The sequence below is a fragment of the Myotis daubentonii genome, chromosome 11, assembly GCF_963259705.1.
Source record: "Myotis daubentonii chromosome 11, mMyoDau2.1, whole genome shotgun sequence".
Classification (NCBI taxonomy): Eukaryota; Metazoa; Chordata; class Mammalia; order Chiroptera; family Vespertilionidae; genus Myotis; species Myotis daubentonii.
In genome coordinates this window covers 75833383-75848250 of record NC_081850.1, presented here as the reverse complement: position 1 = coordinate 75848250, position 14868 = coordinate 75833383, and the positions used below count along the sequence as shown (strand labels likewise).

The following is a 14868-nucleotide window of genomic DNA, read 5'->3' as shown; positions in this document are numbered from 1 at the left end:
CTCACTGCAAAACGGCCCTGTAGCAGGTTTACCCAGAGATAAAGTACAGAAACAGCTAATGGAAGCAACCAGCATCTTTTGAAAATATCAAAAGAATGCTACACATCAATCAGCAAGTAACTTCTGATTTTATTAAAAAGCTTCGCAACAGGAACGAATTCTAATCTTAGCTATCAGCATCAATGATTACTATACTGGAGCCATTTACAAGAAAGACCTGGGTTTCCTGGTCCCCAGAATGAAACCGGACCTTAAAACCCATCACTCCAAATTGAACTCAACTTTTCAAATTTCATAATCAGGAAATTAAAATAACTAAAACCAAGGGAAAATATTACAAATACGTCTTTTCAATGAATCTCTCTGTTTCCTTACCTCACCTGTGACTCCTCCATTGTATGTCAGAAACCACCCCTTGAGGCAGCCTAAGGTGTGAGAAAAGACACATGAGGAGCCCCAAACTTCTCCCATAGCTACACCTTCAACAGTCTAAACTCCCTGAGCTTCCATTTTATCCTCTGCACTTCAAAGCCTACCCCCACCTACCATGCAGAATAAATATGAAGCTGAAAATTTTGGTGTCAAGAGACTTTGTAATGTGTTGGGATATTTTATAATAAAGGGACCTCAGATCCAACCAACAACCTTCTCATTTTATAGACTCAGATCAGTTCCTGGGCACTCATTCAACAAACACATATGGAGCACCTACTATGAGCCAGATGCTATATGCCAGGCATTGAGGACCCGATGGTGACCAAAGCAGCCACAGTGCATGATCTGATGGGACTGTATTATACCACACCAGAGGAGACAGATGTCACCAACAATTACACTGAAGAGCACATTGGTACACCCTGCAGGCCTTGCTAACAATTTGGTCTTTTTACTAAGAGAATTTAGAAACCAACGAAGGGGTTTGAGCAGAGGGAATGACATACTCAGATCATCAGGGCAGGAGGAACAAATGCAGACTCTTACTCTGAGAAGCAGTAGGGGAGTCACAAGGAAGTGGCTGTTGGTCACACAGTGTTATTACATCCTACAGCAGGGTGCTTGCTGCGACAGCCTAATGGAGAAACAATCTTCAAATGCTAGTGGACAAAGTGTTAGAGAAATGATGCCTAGAGGGGGAAAAAGAAACAGCCACAGAAAGGACATAAAATAAGAAATATTTTAAAATAGTGAAATTCACTAATTCCATATAATAGAATTTATTGCCACAAAGAGACACAACAAATTCTCCTAAATTTATTAACTTGTTTTCCATAAATATTTAATTACTCAGAAATGTACCAAAAGTACAGATTCCCTTGACCTAGTTATTAAGCTTATACAAGAGTGAGAATTATTGTATCCAATAAACACAAATTTAATTACGTTCATTATTCTTTCTTTCCTCTCCAATAAGATGATCGTAGAGAAACCTTTGACTGTTGAACCAAGCATTTAATTTTCTTCTGATTACTCAAGTAATTGTCTTAAACTTAAAATAAAACCTTATAATAAAATTATTTAAATCCTAAAGAGGGACAGTATCATATTGCATTAGTTCCTATTGAAGACCCATCATTTATGTGGAATCACAGAAGAAAAGAAAGAACTGGGGACACCAGCCTTCAGTTCCTAAACTGGCTGAGAGAGGGCCCACCCTCAAAGTGACTCTGTCCTCTCCCTCACTGGAGCCCTATGGCTGCCCTAAGCTTGCATCTGCACTCCCTACACATGCTGAGTTGTACCTGCCACCCTCCACAGGGCATCCAAAAAGCCCTCCAACATTGGTTATTCTAGCTCACATTTACCAGGTGCTCATGGTGTGTGAGCACTATGCTAAGTCCTGTTCCACAGCACCTCCCTGAAGCCTTCTCAGAGCCATGAGCAGGTAAGTACCATCCACTTCCTGCACTGGTGAGGAAACAGGAGTGGCCACCTGCCTGAAACCACAGGGCTTGTGAGTGGTGGATCACAACACGAACCCAAATGTCCTGACTCGAGTCAGTGCTTTCAGTGCTGCCCTATCCGCCTCTCTGATGCTCAGGAGGTAAATCTTCTGCAAAGAACACAAGGGATTTGAAAGCTCTGCAGAAAAACCGTGGAAGGATTTGCTGCTCTGGGTCTTCATGGTCTCTGCTCACCTCAGTAAGTGCAGGTGAGACAAGCCTGACTCATGCCTCTCCACAGGGAAAAGTCCTGGAATTGATTGTTTCAGATGATAGCTCCTGGTGGTGCTGGGAAATCACCTTTGAGAAGAACTTGTGCAAAAGAAGAAACACTTGTAGACAAACCCATGGCCCTGGATCAACAGGGCCCCTGAGGAATGTTTCATGGACTCCTTGAGCACTTTGTGACTTCATAGCTGCTTTCTTTAATACCTTAGCCATCACCTTCACCTTCACCACCCAAATAGCACCACTCCCCTATACTAGAACCCAGAGAAAATAGCCAAAGAGGTGCTTCTTGCTGTTCCCACAACACTGAGGATAATTAAAATGACAGTGAACACTCTGTGAGCATCAGCTTCCTGTCAGGCACCCTGATAAACATTTGCATTATTTCACTGACTCTTTAACAACAGCCCCAAAGAAGGTAGCACTGCTATCCCCATTGTACATATCAGTAAACTGAGACTCAGAAGGGGGAGCATACTTGCCCAAGGTCCCAGAGGCCATGGGGAGAAGAGCTAGGATTTGAACCCAGGTCTGCCTGGCTCCAGAGTCTGAATCTTCTTGGCCACTTCACTTGAGGTCCTCCATCACATATGACTTCTCCATCTACCAACCAGCAGCTCCACAAGGGACAGAATGGAGCTCCTTCATCTGCATAGGCCCAGCATCCATCCAGCAAAGGGTTTGGAACAAAGCAGGAGCCCAGCAAGGATGGTGAATGAATGCCACATGAAGGGAGTGATACTTTCTCTCTTTCTAAGAAAGTGGCTCCAGAAATGCTCCGGGATGCCCCTCACAGAAGCCAACCTGACCAACTATCTCCTGCCCCTGGTCAAAATTTACAGACCACCTACTCATCTCCCTCAGGTCTGCTCCTCTACAACCCCACCCCGAGTGAAGGGTGAGCAGCCATACTTCTGAGGAAAGGAGCGGTGGGAGTCAGCAAGCTAAGCAGTTCACTTTTACACTTGTTCTTTTTTCTGCCTCCCCATCTTATCCTGGAGCATCTGAAGCAAACATTTCTTTCCTCTCCCATCCCTAAGACTTAGTAGGACAAGTAGCACCAGCCATACCCAAAGTCTACAGCTGGTATATGGCACAGTACATGCCTGTCTTGGAATCAGCACTCAAATACTTGGGGAATGAAGTAACAGAGTCCAGAGTCTGGGTTTCACCAGAGACCTGATGGCTTATCGATAAGAGTCTGCCAACAACTGGTGCATGACGTGTCTGAGCAGAGATCCATCACAATGTCCACAAAAGCCTATCCTGGAGACTCAGCAACAATGAAAGCAGGAGACTCCCTGTGCAGTAATACGCATGCGACAATGCTCCCATCATGGTGCATAACAATGAAAGTCACTTGTGCCTATAACTGAGTAGGTTTCACAAAGGGAAAATTTGAGTTGGGAAGCCATTCTCAAATCACCAAGGGAGAAGTCATGGTTTCCTGCCTCCATGGCCCCCACACTGGCCACCTCCCCATCATCACATCCACCATGCTGTTTTGTAACCAGTGATTTGTGTGCCTATCTCCCTGTATAGTATATGAGCATCTCAAGGGCTAGGACTTTGGGCATTCATTCTCCATAGCTCACCCTCAACAGCTAAGTAAATATCTGCTGATGAAGAATAAGAGTCAACTTTAGATTATTAATAACATACCAGCTACCCTTCTTGAGCATCTACTAGCACCTGCTATTGCTGCAAGTACTTGCCTTTATGGTCTCATTTCCTCTACACAAAAAACCAAAAGGCAGATCCTATTATCATTATCCGTTTTATAAATAAGGAAACTAAAACACAGAAAAATTAGGTAAATTGTCTCAAGTAATACAGTAAGTGACAGAGCTGAACTATGAATAATATGTGAATGAAGAATCAATTTTCAATTACTAGTGAACAAATTCCCTTTCCTTTCTCTGTCCTCTGCCTTGAATCCAAATGGGTGGATTACCCTTTAGTCTATTGTTCACTGGGACCAAAGCCATTTCTTTCCTAGAGGAGAACAAGGGCTATCTCTTGTTATTCTTCTAAACAATGACTGCTAACCATTACTTAGTGAACATCATTGGGGGTGGGGGGTGGAATGGAGATCAAAATTGTGCTTTCAATATCAGTCAAAAACATTTATTAAGGAGGAACTCTACCTACCAATTGGAACATTTTCCAATGTTGGAACAATTTCCCAAATAGATCAAGTTAATAGATGAAACAGCAAGAGTGTGTACAGAATGTCATAATTTGTGTGAGAGAAAAAGTATACAATAAACAAAAAAATGGTAATAGTGTTTGCCTTAGGGAGAAGAACTAGGAACTAGAACCTCAAGGCAAGAAATTTTACATTTGTTCCCTCTTTGAACTACTTGCCTTTAAAAATATCCATGTGTGATTCTGTTTTTAATTTCTTAAAAAATAAGATAAAAACATCATTTAAAGAAACCACTTGCCGAAACCGGTTTGGCTCAGTGGATAGAGCGTCAGCCTGCGGACTGAAAGGTCCCAGGTTCGATTCCGGTCAAGGGCATGTACCTGGGTTGCAGGCACATCCCCAGTAGGAGATGTGCAGGAGGCAGCTAATCGATGTTTCTCTCTCATCGATGTTTCTAACTCTCTATCTCTCTCCCTTCCTCTCTGTAAAAAATCAATAAAATATATTTTTTAAAAAAAAGATGTTATCTTTAAAAAAAAAAAAAAAAAAAGAAACCACTTATTGCCAGGCCTTTCCCAAATACTCACATATATATTATTGTAACCATTAAAAATTATTCATGCTTATGTACATAAATTGGATGAACTTAATTTGGGATGAAATAGGACTGTTAAACAACTTTTGTCTTTCATGTTGAGGTTCACTAATTTCACGAATGTTGCAACATTTTTTCTGTGCCAGGCAAAGTGCTAGACAGATATTTTTTAAAGAACTAAAGAACAGGTCATTATCCTCCCTCCTGTCTTTCAAGAAAATACGAGGACATACTAATCAGAATACTAGAGCTAGGACTACTCTTTTAAAACATATTTTTATTGATTTCAGAGAGGAAGGGAGAGGGAGAGACAGAAATACCAATGATGACAGAGAATGATCAGCTGCCTCCTGCACGCCCCCTACTGGGGATTGAGCCCAAAACCTGGGCATGTCCCCTGACAGGAAACTGAACTATGACCTGGTTCATAGATCAGAGCTCAACCACTGAGCAACACAGGCGGGGCACTAGGACCACTCTTAATGTTCACATAGCCTAACATTCTCACTCAGCTAAGAAAACGGAGGCCTGGAGAGGGGAAGGGATTGGACCAGAGTTACATAAGAACTGAAAGCCTCAGAATCACTACCAGTCCTTCTATGCTACACGCTGTTCTGTTGTGTTGAAAGATGGGCAGACAGGGAGGGCAGAAATGGACCCTAGCATATACTGAGTGCCTACTATATCAGGTGCTTTCACATATTTTAACTCATTTGTTCTTCATAATGAGCTCTCAAGGTAGGCACAATTATCCTCATTTTACAAATAAGGAAACCAAAGCTCTGAGAAGCTAAGAAACTGGTGCATGAGGCTTCAAATGCAGACCTGTCTGACTTCCAAACCAGAGGTCTTACCCTCCGTACTGCAAAAGAAAATCAATTTTAAAAGGTAGACTGGGCTATGTCGCAGAGAACCTCAGAGGCAATATTTCCCATTAATGAAATTTGTCTCTCAACCCTGGATATTATCACTGCAATAATAACAATCAAAAAGCCATCCCCCGTTATCCAACACAGGTCCCAGCTCTTGTGTGCCACCAAGTTTGGATTTTCCTTTTAACCCACAGAGCGTGATGGTTATCCAGAGGGCACCAATCTCTGACAGCCATTTACAGTTTCTGCCGGGACAGAACAGAACCACTCACACACGCTGCTGCTAGACCGTATGGGTACCTGCCACCTGAGCACAGGCCAGAGTAAGGACCCTACCAACCATGAGATGCTCTTCCCATGATGCCACGAGGTCACCAACACAAAACTGGTGGTAGTGAGAGAAGCCAGCACCAGGGTGGTTGGTCCCCAAAAGTCCCCTAGCTTCTAAAGCAGTGGTTCTCAACCTTCTGGCCCTTTAAATACAGTTCCTCAGGTTGTGACCCAACCATAAAATTATTTTCGTTGCTACTTCATAACTGTAATGTTGCTACTGTTATGAATCGTAATGTAAATATCTGATATGCAGGATGGTCTTAGGCGACCCGTGAAAGGGTTGTTTGACCGCCAAAGGGGTCGCGACCCACAGGTTGAGAACCACTGTGATCTAAAGTGAAGACAAATGCAGACCAATAGAGGAGAAGCCTCCTCCTGCCTTCTCTGCTGGCCATGCAACACAGGTGGGAAGAATTACAGTTCGGATTGGTCTAACTGCCAGGGAGTAAAGGCACTGCACAACGAAAGGTCACACAGGAGGGCGGCCCATCATCTAATTCTTTTAGCCCCATCATCTTGCTTTCTTCTCTCTGTCGCTGTAGGAACCTAATTCCCCTTTCAGTGTGGTAAAATCAGAGTTTGTACTGGAATCAGGAGGGGGAATTCCATAAGGCTCAAGCCTAAGCTTCATGCTCCAGTTCAGAGTCCTCACTGGAGTTGGGGTCTAAAGGTCAGCAAACAATGAAATGCCCCCCCACCCCACCCCTTTCCTCCAGCCACTGTACCCTGCCACGGCTGGCTCCCTCGGAGCCTGACAGGGAGGAGCAGTCATCTTTTGGGGGTTTCCTACCACAAGCCTCATCCCAAACTCAAACAAGAAAATGACCTAGAAATCTCCTCCTCTTCAGACCCCCAGTTCCCGAATCTGACCTGCCCATCAACACAGACAAGAAAGACTCATAACTTTACTGGGATGTGCTCGCTCAGTAAGCACAGCTCCATCCTATCCTCACAAGGCCCCTGGGAGGCACGCAAGGCATGTACCATGATGCTCTTTTTGCGAAAGAGAAAAAGACTCTCCAAGGTAACACCGAGGAAAAGGCCTCTGAACCCTCATTCCTGTTCTGCCCCCTGACCAGGCTGCCGTAGCGGGCGTGTGGAGACCACCCCTGTTAAGATTTCCAGCAGCTTCTGGGATCAGGAGCCAGCAAGCCAGGACCCTGCAAGCTTCACACCAACTAGTCTGCAAGCACACACACTTCTCAACAGCTGCTCATCGAATGAAAGACACACACACACACACACACACACACACACACACACACACACACACACCGAATCTAGGCATGGCCCCTGCAACAGCAACAGGAAAAGTCCCGAGATGTGAAAAATGGCAAGTCCCACTTACGGCACGGCGATGCACAGGGGGCGGCCGCCAGCCTAAGTAACCAGGGCAGCTGAGACCCAAGTTCGACTCAGGAAAGGCACAGGGAGGCCTGGCAGGCCCTTCTGGCCCAGAGGCACCCCTCGAAGCCCCCAGAATCCTCGGAAAGCCCAAAACTCCTGCTGCCACCCGAACCCTGCGGGACAGCGGGGAAGGCGGCACTCCCTTCTCCAGGGACCACTCACCTCGGCCCGCTCCTCACCTGGAGCCCCGCTTCCGGACCAGCGAGCACTCAGGCCCCGCCCCGCGCCCGCAGGTCCCCGAGCCCCGCCCCCTGCACCTGTGGTTTCCCCCGGCACCAGCCCTCCGGCCTCACTTCGCAGCCACCTCCCACGGGCAAACCAGGGGGCCCATCTGCCCCTCCACCCCCCGCCCCTCTTGCAGCCCCTCAGCCCCACCGAACTGCCTCCGCACCTAAAGGTGGGCCTTCCCCCATCTCCGTCCCTGCGCCCGCTGCCCTTCAAACCAAGCCCCAACCGGACCAGCGCACCGAAGGGCCCCGGCCCTGCGCCCGTAAACCCGCCCGACAGAACCCCCACCCCCGGGCCCGCCTCCCGCGCCGAGGACCCTCCCGCGCCGAGGCCCCTCCCAGTCCAGCGGCCCCTCCAGGTCCCGCCTCCCGCACCTGCAGCTCCCTCCAGCCCGGCCCTCAGGGCCCCGCCCCGCCCGCGGGCCGCTCTTCTCACCGCCCGCTCTCGCCGCCGCTGCCGCCGCAGTCACGGCCGGTCACCTTGACGCGGGCCGCAGTGGCTGCCGCCGCCTCCTCATGGCCCTGGGAGCGGCCCAGGCGGCAGCGGCGCCTTCGCTCGGAGGCCGGGGCCGGGCCGGGCCGGGGCCGGGCCGGGCGCAGCTGGAGCGCAGGCCGTCGCGGGAGCGGAGCGGGTGCCCAGCCGCAGTAGAAACCGTCCGCTCCTAGACCTGAGCGGCGGGCCGCCCAGCCAATCGGTGGATAGCTCTCGACCAGCTCCCCCAATCAGCTGGTCGCAAAGGCGGAGACACGCAAAGCGGCCGGCTGGGCGCGCCAGTGCGCAGCCGCTGCAGTCGTGGTCCTCTCTGGACTCGGCCTCTGCTCCAGTCGGTGGACGCTCGCTCGTCGGCCCCTCCGCTGCCCGCACTCCGCCTCACAGCCCCGCCACGCCCATCCCCTTCCTAGAAAGAGACCTCGCATGTCGCTCTCCATAGATCGTTCCAGGCCTCAAGCAAATTCCCCTAAAATCCCTACCTAGGATTTACCGTTTGCAACAAAAAAAATGGTTTTGTGAGAGACACCTTAATGCCCATTCTTTACAACTCGGAGGCAGGCACAGAACACAGAACGTCAGAGCCATAGGAAACCTCAAAGAGCCTCCAGTCCAACCACTTATTTTACAGCTGGGCAAATAAGCCCCATGAGGCCAAGGGACTTGCCCCAGACCACACGGGTGCAAAACGGGGGAATGAGCCTGTCTCCTGTCTCCCTGCTCCCAAATCCTTCACTCAGTGCCAGGTGCCAGGAGGTGAACAGAGAGGTTACGTCATTTGTTTTAAGTCGCAGAGATGATAAGTTGCAAACAGGTCAATGAAGTCTTGGAAATCTGGAAAAATACACACACACACACACACACGCACACACACGCACACACACACACCCAAACCCCTGTTCTGCCTCCCAGTGAAGGGGGGCTCTAGGTCCGGCCTTCCTCTGAATGATTCTTGGACACATCGACAAATAGAGCGTCATTTAAACAATTTTTAAATTCATTTTACAATAACATCAGAGTATGGATAGATTTGGTTACTGTGCTTCTGAAAGCTGGTGGAAGAAAAATAGAGAGGAACAAATGAGAAAGAAGAGACATAAAATCAGTTGAAATTAAGCCGTGTCTAAGTCTTCAGAGATCTCTGCGGAAATTTTCTGCCATGTCACATTAAAAAATAAATAATCATCAAAGAAGATAATTAAGTATCGCCCACTGTTAAAGCGTGTGGTGCTGGTGGTGTGGGCAGCTCTCGGCATCTCCCGAGTCACTCCCAACGAGGGAAGGACCTTCTGAGCCACAGGTGGAGAGAAGAGTAGGAGAAGTCACCACCGGGGATCCTCCAGGCCAGCTGCCTCCGCACAGATTTGTACTTCGTGGAGAGCCAAGCTTTGGACAGTTCAAGGAGCTATTTTCATTCGCGGTGCTGATCAACAAGGCCCCCATAACCCCTACCTTGTAACGTCCACGGCCTTGTGTGATCCCCTTCACTGAGTGTGGGAGGTTTCACAATCATGAATGTGATTATGTTACATAAAATTATAACCCGTCATGCTATTAGACTCTCTTTTGCTGGCTTTGAAGACGCAAGTTGCCATGTAGTGAGCTGCTCAATGGAGATGATCACTCAGTAAGGAGTCTCTGGCCAATAGCCAGCAAGAAACTGGGGCCCTCCATGCAGCTGCCTGCAGGAACCGAATGATGCCAACAATCATCTGAGCTCAGACACGGATCCTTGCCATCCAGCCTCAGATGAGTCTGCATCCCTGGCCAGCACCCGGAGATCCTTGTGAGATCCTGAGGCAGAGGGCCCAGCTACGCTGTGCCAGACTCCTGACACACAGAAATGGAGATAAATGCATGTTGTTTTAAGCGCTAAGTTTGTGATAAAACTGTTACATAGCAACAGATGACTAATACAGAGGCACGACCCACCCTGTTCTGGTGCCCAAGAGACAGCTTCTGTGCAGAGGCCACCAAGCCCCAGGTGCAACAAGGATTCTAGAATGTAGTGCTCCTCCAGATCCCGAGGCATCAGGAGACAGAGGCGAGGATATACAAAAGAACACCATCACTGGGATACAGATAACAGTGGCAATAGTGAGGTGCCCCCAAGGCAACCCATCAACATGGGCAGCTGGGGGAGACTGGAAGAACAGGAGTGGAGAGTGAAATTTTCAATGTGCTCAGTTCCTGGAAATAATGTTGGCTTCGCCACTTCCCAGCCAGGTGGCCTTACACAAGGGTCCAAACCTCTCTAAACCTCAGTTTTCTCAGTCATACGGATGTGATCACCCGAGTGCCTACCATGTAAGGTTCTCCTGAGAAAGTGAGTTAGCCCTCTAGTGGCCATGAGAATGCACCTTGCAGACCTCCAACTATTGGGAGCTCACTTGACCAAGGGCCCAGCTACTGATCTCTGAAACCCGGAACGCATTTGCACTGAGGCAACACTACACATGGGCTGCACCCAATGCCAGACATGGCGGGAACTCTAAGGTGGACAGGTCCCTGGGTGATAAGGGGACTCCTCTGACGATTTCCACACACTACCTTCCCCTCCCTTCTTCACTTAGTCAGGTTTGCATCACAGTCTTCAGCTCCCTGACCATTTATTTCCCTATGTTGAATTCTGTGTGGCATCTGCTTCCCCCTCCTATGTTCTCCCATGTATCATCACAGAGTCTGGATGCTTAGGAGAACTCCATTTCCCAGCATTCCTTGCTACAAAGGTTACTAGTTAAAGTCCACCACTGAGAAGTACAGTCGACTCTTGTTACTTGCAGTCGTTATGCCCTATCAAGTCATTGTGAACACTAATTAAACCATTGTTCCTAGGGAACATACAGGGTTAGGTTCCTGTGAGGCTCTGCACAACATTGTTGGGAATCAATCAAAACATAACTTTGTTTTATGTGTGCTTCTGTTTAAAGACACCTTACTATATATTGTTGATTCCTTAACATTGAACTCACGACCAACAGCTCTCTAACTCATGCCAAAACCAAGTTTATCTAACACATGCGTTTCCTCTGTAAGGCACCTCACAGCCTTCCTTTGCTTGGGATCACTAGACAGCACTTCAGCACTGAGCCTGCGGGTCAGAGAAATCACCAACAAAAAAAACCTCAAAAATGCAAAAAATGTGGCATTCAATAGGTTGCTAAAAGGACACTTGTTTACAGTATGAGAGTTTGTTTGACCTCTGCTGGGAATGTGGTACATCAGCACCTGATACTTCATGAGGAAAATATTTCCACACGTAAAATTGTGGACAGAGAAGGGCTGGGTCTACCTTCAGGGTGAAAAACTCTAACACTCACAGTGCCTGCAGCCGTATCTGAACGCAGTTGGAAGTGGGGCCATACAACACAGCGTGGGGGCAGGAGGTCCCTGGAGGCCCATTCTGGGAATAGGAGGACCAGGCAGTGGAGGGAAAGAAGGCAATGAGTAGTTTCGTTATGGAACACCTAACAGCATTCCCATTTCACCAGAAGCCTAGCCCGGGTCCAGCAGGCAAGAAGGGGTGAGTGAGGCCAGAGTGTGGGGAGGCAGTTGTGTTGAAAGGATTGAGAGGAAGTGATAGGAAGCCAGCAGATGGCCCCTCTGCAAAGATGACACATACAAGACAAGAACCTCTTTGCCCAGCTGAGTTAGCACCAGTGCCGGGAGGCTAGGAAAGCCCAAGTGCCCTGGAGAGAAGAATGGACCATCCAGGGAGAGGATGCTCATGGAGGGAACGGTGTGAGGCCTCAGGAAATTCAGACGCCAGGGTCCATTCTCAGGGCCCAGAGCTCCCACATTCAAGGTCCCTTTCGAGTCTCACTAATATTTGGAGATGTAAGGGGAGAAAGGGAAGGAGCTGAGGGGTTAAAAAAATAACAGAAAACCTGAAAACAGCTCCAGGGAGCTGGATGTGCGATGACTAGAATGTCTGGCAGAGACAGGCTGCTTAAAATAACAGTCCCACAAAAGTAATTTGTTTGCCAAAGAAGTGTTCTTCCAAGTTATGGGTTCCACCACCTCAATTCCAACAAAATTCTGTCGGAAACATGTCTCATAATAATGTTTGTGAAAACCCTGGAGTAGACGGAGGTGGGCAGACAGATGTCCTCATGGCCCAGCGGATGGGAAAAAAAGCCCAGAGTCACATTAAGTCTAGAAAAGCCCAAGAGAGGCCTTGGAGCCGGGACTGCTGTCATTGCCTATTTGCAGTGTGCTGGGGTCCTGTGGAGAAGAACCAAGAACCAAGAGCAGCCGTGGGCAAACTACGGCCCGCGGGCCGGATCCGGCCCATTTGAAATGAATAAAACTAAAAAAAAAAAAAAAAAAAAAAAAAGACCGTACCCTTTTATGTAATGATGTTTACTTTGAATTTATATTAGTTCACACAAACACTCCATCCATGCTTTTGTTCCGGCCTCCGGTCCAGTTTAAGAACCCATTGTGGCCCTCGAGTCAAAAAGTTTGCCCACCCCTGACCAAGAGCCTAACTCCAGGCAGGTGGCTTTTGTGCTCGGAGGAGGAGGGACTTCCTAGCATGGACAGCTGTCAACTATGCAGCCCCTTGGGAGGCAGCCAGTTTCCACAAGCAGGTAGAAACTGGAGATTACTTCCATGGACTACTGCAGCAGTCCCAGCATTGGGAAGCAGGGAGAAGAGAGCCTGGGTGGTCCCTTCCCACTCCTACGAGAGTGGAAGGGTCTTTCCCTCCCATGTTAAGCACTCTGGGAAAGGGGGAACAATTCAGAATGATTTATCCTCCAATTTGCACATTTTAGAGAACACACACACACACTCACATGGCACCTGAAGGTGGTACAAACTTGCAATCCATTCTAGCTCAGAGGCGTGGGCCACTCACGGCCACTAGCGGGGCCCAGCGGGGCCCAGTGAGTACGACAGGGGCAGATCTTGCACTGGGACACAAAGAAGAATGCCCAAGGGCTGATCAGAGTGCCAAGGCTGAGGCCAAAAGGGATGAAGAAATGTGTTGAGTGCCAGGACCTCACTGTCTCCCCAGCAACGCTTGGGGTGGGCTTGTCTACATCGTTGGAGGAGACAGCACAACCACCAGCAACACCGAGCTGGCCGCCTCTAAAGGGAATGTCGCTCTCCCTTAGAGGACCAGCCAGACTGATCAGAGCCAAGCTCCATTAGGGCAGAGGCAGGAGCAAAAGAAGTCCTAGTAAGCAACCTCTTTCGAAGGTGAGGGCAGGGACCTAATTGCTGTCTGAGTTGGAGAGGAAAGGGAGGCAGTTCTGGCCCTGCTGTCCCAGGCAGGTTACCCGGGGGTGACTGCATTATACCTCTAGCCCAGCTTCGCACAGGAATCACCCAGAGAGGGCTCCAAGGCACTCCCCCAGATTGTAATGTCCCCCAACATTTGTTTCCTTGGAGGTGGCCTCTTTTTAACACCTATGTTCAGAGAAAATTGAGCCCTATTTGCTGACAAAAGGTATGCAAGTTAGTCCTGTTGTGAAAAACAAAAAAACATCATGTGAGATGTTTAAGTCATTGAGGCTTGAGGAAATGGTCCAGGAAACAGAGGTGAAGATCAGCAAGCAATAAGGGATTGGTGGTGGTCCTTTAACATTATAAAGGATACCATAAACATCCCTAAAGCCAGGTGGGCTTGGCCAGCTGTATGTATTGTAATTGGAAGAAACAAAAATGAAGACAGACCATGACTTCAGGACCAATGGAAAGAGCCAGCTACTGCCAAGGGCCTTCGCCAGGATTACATCTGCTCATCTGCACATCAGGTTTGACTCCGTGTGTCTGCTTCTGGTGGCTGGACACCAGGTCTCCAGACTGGCAAGTCAGTGCACTTTCTCCATCATACCCTTGAGTACCTCAGAGTCCCCAGGCCCCCAGCTGGCAAGTGAAGCTGGTTCCTACAGGACCTCTTGCACTGTGCACCAGCTCGCTGCCCACTCACCTATATAGAAGAAACCCTAGTGAGAAGAGACCTGGTTTTACACCAAGGAGCAAGCCGGCTCTAGCAGCGTAGAAGCCAGGTTTGATCTCCACCCACTTCCCAGGCAACAGTCCTGCTCAACCCTCCCAGAACACATGCATTGGCTCATTCATTCAGTCCTTAATGTGTACCTGCTGTGGTGACAGATCCTGTGCTAAGGATATACAGGTGGGGGAAACAGTCCAGGGTCCTTTCTGTCATGGAACTTACGGGCTAGGAGAAACATCTATACTAATAAAAGGGTAATATGCTAATTAGAGTGGACATCTTCTGACGTCCATCCGGACAAAGCCACAGCGGCTGCGAGGCCTGGGGCTCAGGCAGCCGTGGGCTCAGGCAGCTGTGAGCCCCGGTGGCTGCAAGGCCTAGGGCTCAGGCAGCAATGGGGTGATGGGGGTGGCACCTTCCCCTGATCGGCCTGGTCGCCTTCTGCAGAGGGAGACCAGACTGCGGCTTAGGCCCACTCCCCGGGGGAGAGGGGGCCTAAGCTGTCAGTAAGACATCCCCTGAGAGCTCCCGGACTGTGAAAGGGGGCAGGTTGGGCTGAGGGACCCCCCAGTGCACAAATTTTCATGCACCGGGCCTCTAGTCCGATATAATAAAAGGCTAATATGCAATTGACCCAATGGTAGAATGACTGTCATTATGAC

The 14868-nt window shown here is 48.8% G+C and overlaps 1 protein-coding gene across 15 annotated transcripts in view; it reads right to left on the bottom strand.

Moving 5' to 3' along the window:
- The window catches only part of RALGPS1 (Ral GEF with PH domain and SH3 binding motif 1), a 257027-nt gene that overhangs the window by 220542 nt on the left and 21617 nt on the right, over positions 1–14868 (bottom strand). For 10 of the 15 annotated variants that reach the window (XM_059658065.1, XM_059658070.1, XM_059658072.1 and 7 more), the window contains exon 1: positions 8188–8423. The exons of 2 other annotated variants lie outside the window; for them this stretch is intronic. The gene's annotated coding sequence lies outside the window, so the exon portion shown is untranslated. Of the gene's footprint in view, positions 1–981; positions 1149–7686; positions 7739–8126; positions 8424–14868 lie in introns of those variants that run through there. 3 more of the 15 variants (XM_059658064.1, XM_059658067.1, XM_059658066.1) reach the window with 3 other exon arrangements.